Below are 9,716 nucleotides of genomic sequence, written 5' to 3'. Positions count from 1 at the left end.
AAGTCCTGGTCACAAAGACAGACACTTGTTGAGTTTCATCGAAAGCACTTGGTCCTTTTTTTACGTCAGTTTTCATTCGAGTGTGACATACGTACCCAAAGGTACATTCACCACTTTCTACACACAGAAGGAACCCATCCGTGTAGCCGGACCTCGGCTCCCTTCGCTCACTGGCCTCCCCCCGGGCTCCCACAGCGCAACCACTAGGAAGTAGTTTTGGAATTTGGGGGCTTCATGTAAACGGAATCACCCAGTGCGATCTCTTATATCTGAACCCCCACCGCCACTCAACGTCATGTCTGTAAGATTCGTCCCCGTTGCCCACAGAGCCGCCGTCTGCAGCTTGGGTCTTTGTGCAGGACACCGTGACTACGCCACGCCCATTCGTCCCTTCTACTGCGTGTGGATATTTGGGTTCCTGTGCGGGGCTGTTGTGAGAATGCCATTCTCACATGTGTCTTTTGGTGACCACAGGCACGCATTTTTAGGATTCATCAGAAAGCCTGGGCCTAGGCAGCGTTCACTTTTAGGACATTCTGTGGACAGAGGAACCCAGCCACATTTCTGAATGAATGAATGCATGTGGTATCTGTACAGTCAGAGCTGGGTATGGAGCCCACTCAGCGGGGACTACGAACCCTCTGCAGGACAAAGAAAAACCAGAAGGCGGCCTGCAGTGTGTGTGGGGGGTGCCCCCCTGCTGCCAACCCCACTGCACCTGCCATCTCCTCACCATGGAAAGTGCACCCCACCCCACCACACCTGTTCCCCACCGCACCCCACCTGCTCCCCATCCCACCGCACCTGCTCCCCACCCCACCACACCTGCTCCCCACCGCACCTGCTCCCCATTGCACCAGATCCCCACCCCACTGCACCTGCTCCCCACCGCACTTGCTCCCCACCCCAGCACACCTGCCATCTCCTCACCATGGAAAAGGCGCCCCACCCCACCACACCTGTTCCCCACCGCACCCCACCTGCTCCCCACCCCACCACACCTGTTCCCCACCGCACCCCACCTGCTCCCCATCCCACCGCACCTGCTCCCCACCCCACCACACCTGCTCCCCACCGCACCTGCTCCCCATTGCACCAGATCCCCACCCCACTGCACCTGCTCCCCACCGCACCTGCTCCCCACCCCAGCACACCTGCCATCTCCTCACCATGGAAAAGGCGCCCCACCCCACCACACCTGTTCCCCACCGCACCCCACCTGCTCCCCACCCCACCACACCTGTTCCCCACCGCACCCCACCTGCTCCCCATCCCACCGCACCTGCTCCCCACCCCACCACACCTGCTCTCCACCGCACCTGCTCCCCATTGCACCAGATCCCCACCCCACTGCACCTGCTCCCCACCGCACCTGCTCCCCACCCCAGCACACCTGCCATCTCCTCACCATGGAAAAGGCGCCCCACCCCAACACACCTGTTCCCCACTGCACCCTACCTGCTCCCCATCCCACCGCACCTGCTCCCCACCCCACCACACCTGCTCCCCACTGCACCTGCTCCCCACCGCACCTGCTCCCCACCCCAGCACACCTGCCATCTCCTCACCATGGAAAGTGCTCCCTACGCCACCACACCTGTTCCCCACGGCACTCCACCTGCTCCCCCACCCCACCGCACCTGCTCAGCACCACCCCGCCTGCTCTGCGCTCAGGTCCCCCAGGGACAGCTGCCCGCCCACGGCCCTCAGGGCGGCGGGGCTTCCACGCCCCCACGCCCCCCTGAGTGCAGGCTCAAGATGCCCCCGAGCAGCACCCGCGGGGTGGAGAGGAGGCCGGGGCGGGGGAGAGGGGGGTCGGCTGGCCCCGAACCCAGGCTGGGGGCTGGGCGGTGGGCGGCCTGCACTCACCGCAGCGCCTGCGGGAACCACGGACCACTCGCTCGCCGGCCGCGCCCGCACCCCACCGCACCCCACCAGCAGCTTGTGCAGAACCGCCGGGTAACCGGCGCGTCTCCGTGGCAACCGGGGACGCGTCCCCGGGTGAAGGGGGCGGGGCGGGACCGGGCCGGCGGCTCTGCGCAGGCGCGACCCTGCGGCCTCTCGGCGGCCGGGGCGGCAGACTGGGGACCCGGAGGTGCCCGCCGCCCACGCCCGCGCGGGACGCCAGCAGGGGACGGCGACCACGGCCCCGAGCCCGGACGCGCGGCGCCCGCAGTGCTCAGCGGGCCGAGCCTGGACACGGGAGCACCGGCCCCGCACGGCGGGAGGAGGCGCGAGAGGCCGGGCGGCTGCGGGCGGCGGGCGGGGTCCGGGGTCCGGGTCGGGGCCGGGGTCCGGGGTCGAGGTCCGGGGTCCGGGGACGAGGTCCGGGGTCCGGGTCGGGGGTCGGCCGTCGGGGTCCGGGGTCGGGAGCAGCTGTCCGGCCCCGAGTGAGAGCACGGCGCCGGGAGAGCGCTAGGGCTGTGGGACCGGAGCGGCTCCGCCGGGGAGAAAATGAAGGAACTGCCCACGGGGGGACAGCGGGGCGCCGTCGTGCGCACAGCCCGAAACCCGGGAAATGGGCCTTCAAATCTCCCGCCCGAGGGACGGGCCGCGTCACCGCTTTACAGCAGCCAATGGGAGCCCACTCCCCTCTAAGGACAACCAATCAGGGGAGGCTTGGCCTCGTGAGGCCCGCCCCTAGGTCTCGGGAGGCGTCGGAGCGCCCGGGAGACCCGCAGAGCGTCATGAATATTAAGCAGCTGCCTGTCCAATGGCATGCGGGGGGGCTGCGCTGCGTATTCATAGCCCCGCCCCCTGCGGGCCGCTACTTAAGGAGCGCGCCGCGCCTCGCCCCGTCCGGGTCCGGCCAGGAGCTTCGGGGTCCGTCCCCGACGTCCCTGACCGGGAAGGACGCTGCGCGCGGGAACTGGGCTGCGATCACGCGGCTCCCGAGCGCGCGGGGCTCCCGCGCTTGGGCAGCAGGAGGGGGCGTGTCCTGGGGAGCTCGCCAGGCCCGGGGGCGCCCCGGATTTGCAGACCCGCAGGCTTCGTGGAACTGTTGGAAACGGTGGAAGCGACAAAAGTAGTGACACCGGCTCTGTGGCTTGTGACCGCAGGTCACCGTCGCGTCTGCGTCGGGTGCGCAGGTAACCTCGCCCTGCCCCACGGGGTGGGAGCGCTGGGAGAAGACGCTCGACACTTCCCGGAGCACCGGGCACCGAGCACCGGGCACCGGGCACCGAGCACCGAGCACCGGGCACCGGGCACCAAGTACCAGGTACTGGGCACCGAGCACCGGGCACCGGGCACCGGGTACCTAGCACCGAGTACCAGGTACCAGGCACCGGGCACCGAGCACCGAGCACCGAGCACCGGGCACTGGGTACCGAACACCGGGTACCTAGCACCGAGTACCAGGTACCAGGCACCGGGCACCAAGCACCGGGTACCGAACACCGGGTACCGGGCACGGTCCGGGATGGAGCGACCGCGGCCGTCTCCGCGGGTGGACCGAGCTCTGCAGGCCTCACTCGGACGAGGCTGCGGCTCCCGGTGCTTAAGCAGGAAGGAAGCAGAACGAACTCTCCATCCGCCGTTTACTCTGGGGTCCGGTGTAACTGCAGTACCTGAAAATCTTTTCCGAAAAAAAACCTCACATCGCACAGGCAAGCCAGCCCAGGACTGAGCGCGGCACACGGGGTGCGAATCAACCCAGCCTCACTAACACCGAGCACCCGGCGCAGGGCTGCAGGCAGGGACTCATGGGGCCCCGCGCACCAGGCTTAGCATCTGCCCAGCTGGCGAGCCTGACACCAGAACTTACCCAGCAGGAATGTTCAGGGTTGGGGCACGGAAGCTTTCCGTGAGTTCGATTTCCGTTGGTCGGATAAAGCTGTGTTTCCCCAATCTGAGTCATTCTGGTGCCAACTTCTTAATTACGGACCCAGCCGGGGGTCAGGGACCCACTTGTAAAGTTACTCAAAGGCACTCATTTTCACCTGTAAGCATTATTATTTTAGAAAGGGACTGTCACAGGGGGAAAGCTAGTGTCCCTGGTAGCATAGAAAGTAACCATATGTCATCTCACACGTGTGTGAGTTCAGTTACCGAGGAACCACCGTGCGGGGGGACCGTGGGAGGCCCCGTCCCGCTGTTCCTCCGGGCGCCGCGGCCGCTGTTCTGACCCGGCGCCTTCTGCTTTGCTGTGCGTCTCGGACCTCAGACTTTGCAGCCACGTCGTGTGCACGGCGCTGGAGTTCTACTCCCCTTTATTTCATTTGCCGTGAAAGACCTCGGGGAAGCAATACGGGGGGTTTTCAATCCATGGGTTTACTTTTGAGTTTTTGAAACACCTCCGGAGAGAATCCGATGCTCGGAATTGCAAGGAACTTGCCTGATGCGGCCTGATGTGAACACCCTCTGCGCAACCAGAGGCTGCCCAGTGCTTGAACAAGCCCAGTGACGGGGATCTCATCACCTCCCCAGGCGGTCCTCCCCGGGGTTGCTGTGCTGGAGAAGCTGTCCGGTGGTTTCCACGCACGGAAACTAGCGGACGTCTTGAGCCGTACAGAATAAATCTGGCTTCCCTACGCATGAGTTACCTTGACGTATTCAAAAACACCTGCCCTTTCTCCCCCAAGTCCGCAGGCCGGCTCCTCCGGCTCCTTCACCCTTCTTCGGGGTGACGGCGTTTCTAGGCTTCCCTCCCACCCTCTCTCTCCCCGACTTGTTCCGGTTTATCTGTAGTCCAAAATGGCATGTAATATTCCCATACCGGAGGGGGGTGATGATTTTAATGGAGAAGATATCGTAGGACGGCTCTGCAGCACCCAAACAGCCCCAACGAGAGCTTTCGATCATAGCACACTTCGCCAGGCCCTCCACAAAGCTGACATGAACTGCCGCCGAGAGTGGCAGGAGCCCTGGGGCCACAGGGGGTGTAGACGGGGCGGGGACCTTCTCCTGCTGCTTCTGCCAACAACCCTCGACCTTGTCACTTCTCCTCTCCGACCACATTCCTCGTTTTGGACCTGAGAAGGACGGCATGACGGAAGCCCGGAAGCCCAGAGCGACACCTAAAAGTGTCTTTCATTAAGAAGGGTTTACTGAGCAGAGCTTTTTTTCTTTTCTTTCTTTTTTCCCCCTAAGACTTTATCTATTTATTTGACAGAGAGAGAGCACAAGCAGAGTGAGCAGCAGAGGGAGAGGGAGAAGCAGGCTTGCCGAGCAAGGAGCCTGGTAGAGGGCTCGATCCCAGGACCCCACGATCATGACCCGAGCCAGAGGCAGACGCTTCACCAACTGAGCCACCCAGGCGCCCCCAAAATCTTTGTTTTGACATTATTTCATCTTACATCGGTCATAGGAAAGTATATAACACGTAATCAGTGTGTATCATGTTCACTGAAAATTGGTTTAAAGATGGAAGTCTGGCTCATACTGAAGAACTTCTAGAACAAAATAACCATTCAGCGATCTTCTTATTTAAATAAATGAGTTCCAAAAAATTAAAAAGAAAAAACAAAACGTGCTTACACTACATGGCATTTCCTAATGAAAATGCCAGAATTTTCCAGGAGAAGTAAAGTGTGAGGGCTTTCTTCTCTTGAAGGGCGTTCTTTCCCCACATAAATTGTGTATTTAACAGAGTTTATAAAGAACGGGTCCCTAGGCGCACAGAGTACATCTGGACACAGCACCTGTCTCTGTTCTGGATGAGGAGATTATCGACTGTTCAGATCTAAAGACCCAGTCTCCAGAAGACGATGGACCATGGTGGGCACAGGGGCCAGCCAAGCCTTCTGCAGAAGCTTGGGCAGCCCAGCCTGATCGTGGGAGCTCTAAGAGACAGTTTAAAAATCCTATTGCGGGGTGAAAAACGATGTTATTCGTCGTGAGTTACGTTACATGTTGACTGTGGAGTTGTTAAATATGAATATATTTGTTTTCCTTCATCACAAGAGTCTGGCCTTGCGCTCCTGGTAATTCTTTTTTTTAAAGATTTTATTTATTTATCTAACAGAGAGAGAGAGATCACAAGTAGGCAGAGAGGCAGGCAGGTGGGGGTGGGGGAAGCAGACTCCCCGCTGAGCAGAGAGCGCGATGCGGGGCTGGATCCCAGGACCCCGGGATCGTGACCTGAGCCGAAGGCGGAGGCTTAGCCCACGGACCCACCCCGGCGCCCTGTGCTCCTGCTATTTTTAACGGTGCATGCCACCGAATCTTGCAGAAGCCTTCAAGTATTTCTGGAATGTGGGCAGCCCTGTGCAGCGAGGCCCCCGGGGGCGCTTGTCCACCTGTGGGTTCCCACCCCCAGCTGCAGAAGAAGAACTGAAGTGTTGGAAATGCTGCATCTTCTCGGGTGCCTGCCCTGTCCCACCAGGGATCTCCCCTCAGGGCTCACTTTTGCACAGGAAACAGGACATAAGCCTCAAATTGTCTTCGCCCTTGGACCGTTCCCTCCGTTGATCTGGTACAAGAATCGTTTTTTGTCCTGCAGCGGTGAGTGTGTTGAATAGATCCCTTGTGCTCTAGGAGAAGAAACGTCGTGGCTCCCGGCTCACCGCCACCACTGGCCCTGGGGGCTCTGAGGATAAAGTGGCTTGGATTTCACCCCGGAGGATTAACATTTCATAGAGCACCTCAAGCCACTTGAAAGTCAAGATGATGTGGGGCCAAGTGTGCACTGGGCTCCTTGGTTGGTTTCTTGTCTTCGGCCATTTGTGGGGCGCTGTGGCTAAAGCTGCTGGACCGAGCAAAGAAGTACCGTTCAAGGGCTGACCCAGTGGCAAGATGTGCCCCTGGAGGGTGGGGCAAAGGCTGCCGACCCACCTCCTGCCCTTGTCACAATCAACTCCACACCCGGGGCTGAAGGAGAGGAAACATGTATCCTCTTATGTACGGTGCCCAGGGACCTGTAAATTAAACAGGCAAAGACAGTAGCAGGAGAATGGGCATAGCATTTTTATGGATGTTAATGCTTTTACATGCATGGGAGCTTCACAACAAGGAAGAAAAACTCAAAGAAGCAGCTTGACTTGGGGGCTTAGTGCCATATTAAGAAAAGGCTATAAATTGTGAGAAAGTAACTAAAATATACGGGGGGAACTAATAGACAATAAGGACTATTTTAGGAAGGTCTGTTGATGCAGATTCACCATGGTGTGACCCCCCAATCTCATGATAACAATCCTCTTTTCCTGGTGCAGAGGGGCACCTCTCTCAAAGGAGGACTGATGACCTGCTTTTAGGCAGATAAGGGAAAAGTGGAGAACTTTTCCCGACCTGCTGACGCCCAGTGACTTTCAGCTCAAAGTAGTCCTTATGCCAAAGCGGCAGATCTCCCAGCGGCCTCTCCTGACCAACCCCCCACCCCGCCCCGGCTTGGTCAGCACACCCAGCTGGGAAAGGGGGGCTGAGCCCAGCACACAGCGGTGATTTCAGGCAGTCTCTCGGAGTCCTAGCTGCTGCCCCGTGCAGGACGGTTGGCCCGTGTCCCGGGGAGGCCTGCCCTCCCCACAGCACCAGTGTGGCCGTGGACGCCCGTGAAAGCGGCCCTCTGAAGCCAGCAGCCCAGCAGGTAGCAGCTCAGGTGGGAAGACCAAGCCTCCTAGTTCCAAGCACTGAAATGAGATAATGAGGGGCGCCTGGGGGCTCAGTGGGTTAAAGCCTCTGCCTTCGGCTCAGGTCATGATCTCAGGGACCTGGGATCGAGCCCCACATCGGGCTCTCTGCTCAGCAGGGAGCCTGCTTCCCCCTCTCTCTGCCTGCCTCTCTGCCTGCTTGTGATCTCTGTCTGTCAGATCAATCAATCAATCTTTTAAAAAATGAGATAATGAGTGATTTTTAGAAGCGTTTAGTGAAATATGCAGATCGGCGGTAAGTTCAGACAGCCCCGTGCTCTGAGTAATAAACGGAACCAGGCCTCTAGGCAAGGACTCTGTCCCTCCACAAGGGGCCGCCGTGGGGACGCCCGGGCGGGTGTGGGAGCCCCGAGCTGGCCAGGCCAGGCTGGAGAGATCTGTGGGGGACCAGCCAGAGCACAGCCAGGCTCCAAGACCGCGCTGGCCTGCAGGGGCGTCCGTGTGACAGAACGGCTCCCGGGGACACGTCTTTAGACCGAGAGCCTTGCGGGGGGGGGGGGCCCTCTCCCCGCGGCTGTGCTGCTGTTGCTAAGAGGCCCGGGAGGCCACAAGCGAGTCAGCCGGATCGCATTTCCTCTGCCTCAGCCCTTTGAGAGCCTCACCCGCCCCTCGTCCCGCGCAGTCGCAGTCGTGCTGGATGAACGAGCCCACGGGAGGGTGGGCAGGGTGAGGCCGGGGAAGGCTGCAGCCAGCCGGCCCCTGAACTGCAAGCCGGGCTGCCCCATCCTCCCCAGCCCACCGCCGCTGCGTCTGCGGGGACAGGCCGGGCCCCTGGGCCGGGGCCAAGCGGCGCAGGGCAGGGGTTGGGGCTGGGGCTTGGCCCTACGTCCACGCTACCTCCAGGCAATCGGAGGCCAAGTCAGAACCGGGACCTGGGTCTCTTCGGGACAAAGGCAGGAGGGACAGAAGAAAACTTTAGGAGGGGGTCCATGGGGACTATTTGCAGAGAGACGGGGTCATTCTAGGGACAGAGAAAGCTCCAGGCTGAGCTGGGGTCCCGCGTGTGTCAGCTACACAGAGAGCCCGGGCTGCCCAGACCGGCAGATGCCCCACGTCCTCCCAGCCCCGGCCGAGCCCCAGGGACCACTGCACTTCCCAGGAGAAGCCCCCAGAAGCCTGCTCCTTCGGGGCACAGAGCAAGGTTGCTCCTCTGTGCCCCAGCGCCCCCGGTCGAGGACACCCCCAAATTACACTTGTGCGTGTGATTGACACCCGCAAGCACTCACACGGCAGTCACGGCTCAGCCCCCGACTTCACAGACCGCGCCAGCTGGGCTGGGCAAGGTGCCCGTCGGGGGCGAGAGGGGCCGGCCCCCGGGGAAGTCTCGTGTACACCAAGCAAGGGGGCACACCTGCCTGCACACCGCTTGGCTCAGCCACTCCCTTCTCTGCGAGCGACGCAGACGACTCAGGTGTTAAAGGCAACCTGCTCCTGAGACGACGTGGCGGGCTGCTCGCTCCCCCAGCAAGGATGAGCGGGTCCCACGGGTGCTGGAAGACGCAGAGGCCTGGGGGCCCCAGTGAGCAGAGCGGACCGACCTCTAGACTCTAGGATCTGACACAGGAGGCCCAGGATCCACAGCAGCGAGAACGCTCGAGGCACAGCCCGAAAATCAAGGTAAAAGGCTTTCTCCTCCTGCTTCTGACGCGTGTGGACAGCCCCACAGGCTTGCCTGCCCCCATGGCCAGAGTAGAGGGAGCCCAGGGGGCTGGCTAGCCCCTGGGGACAGGACTCCCAGTTCTGACGTCACCTGTGCAGGCGTCCCTGCCTCCGCGGTCAAGCCCCCCCACCAACCCGGTCTCCCCCACCTGCCCGGGGGATCGGGCTCAGGCAGAGGGGGTGCCCCGGACCGTGCACTGTCAGCTGGAAGATAGAGACCCACACAGCCGGCACAGAGGGTCTCAGAGGACAGGGATGTGCAGGGACAGGAAGCACTGTGGACGCCAAGGTCCTCTGGAGAATCCCACCCGAGGAGTAAAGATGTTTGCACCAGCAAGCAAGAGGTGAATGACATTCGTAAGGGCTTACCAAGAAAACGGTTTGGGATACATTTCTGAAGGAGAGAATAAAACACTTAACAGGAAAGCTTGGAAGATAAAACAAAAAGCAAAGAGACTTAAAAATAGTAGT

Source organism: Martes martes (genome assembly GCF_963455335.1).
Source record: "Martes martes genome assembly, chromosome: 16".
NCBI classification, from domain to species: domain Eukaryota; kingdom Metazoa; phylum Chordata; class Mammalia; order Carnivora; family Mustelidae; genus Martes; species Martes martes.
The sequence above is the reverse complement of the archived record's forward strand: the minus strand, read 5'-3'. Positions refer to the sequence as shown.